The sequence below is a fragment of the Vespa crabro genome, chromosome 13 (assembly GCF_910589235.1).
Source record: "Vespa crabro chromosome 13, iyVesCrab1.2, whole genome shotgun sequence".
NCBI lineage: Eukaryota > Metazoa > Arthropoda > Insecta > Hymenoptera > Vespidae > Vespa > Vespa crabro.
Genome location: NC_060967.1, coordinates 5418940 through 5419938, shown reverse-complemented (window position 1 = coordinate 5419938; position 999 = coordinate 5418940).

The window sequence follows — 999 nt, the reverse complement described above, 5'->3', positions numbered from 1 at the left end:
AACCTTCCTAATTTTGCGAAAAGGGGCCCGACCTTATCATTTAGATACCGGCAATGCGTCGAAACTCCTAGGCCTTTGTCAAAGTGGATACCGAGATATCTAACTGATCCCTTGAATCTGATGCTACTACCCCCTATCTTTATAGTAGGTGGCCTGCTGGCTAAGTCCGTCTTTTTCGACGTTTTGCGCTTCCTATCTGGTCGGAGTCCCCCCCTTCTCCCTATGGGTTTCCTCTTGACCCAGTCGCTCTTCAGAACGATAGCCTCCGTTTTCCGTTCTGAGATTGTAAGTTTCGCCGCGGAGCACCATTCCGTGATGCTCTTAACCGCACGGTTCCCTACCTCCTCTAGTTCCTTCCTAGAGTCACCGTCAATGATAACGAGTAGGTCGTCCGCGTACGCGATTGCGTTGATTTCCGATGATTTCTCGAGGATTCGAAGGAGCTGGTCAAACATGAGGTTCCAGCAGGAGGGGCCTAGGACCGAACCTTGTGGGCAGCCTCTCGAAGCCTGCTTGGAAATCTCATGTTCTCCCAATGCTATCTTAACTTTACGGTCCGCGAAGTAGTTAGTCATTACGTTGAAGACATTCCTCGGGCAGTCTCGATCCCGGAGTGCCTTGAGAACCAAGGGCCACCAGACATTGTCAAAGGCTCCCGAGATGTCGAATAGCAGTGCAATGACGTATCTCCGTGAGGAGGCAGAAACGATTCGGCGCATCTCGACTATCGCGTCCTCGGTGGAGCGTCCTGGGACGAAGCCGTATTGTGTATCCGAGAGTTTACCCGGCGCGAGGGATGTAGCTTCTAGGCGCATCTTGAGCAGCCTTTCTAGAACTTTTCCTACGACCGAGAGGAGGCATATGGGCCTGTAGGATTTGGGGTCTTCCGCGTCTTTATCTACGCCTTTAAGGAGTGCTCTAAGGTGCCTTCTTTCCAAATGGATGGGAAAATGCCCCACTGGAGGCAGCCGTTGAACAAGTCTACGAAGTGGGAGGGGA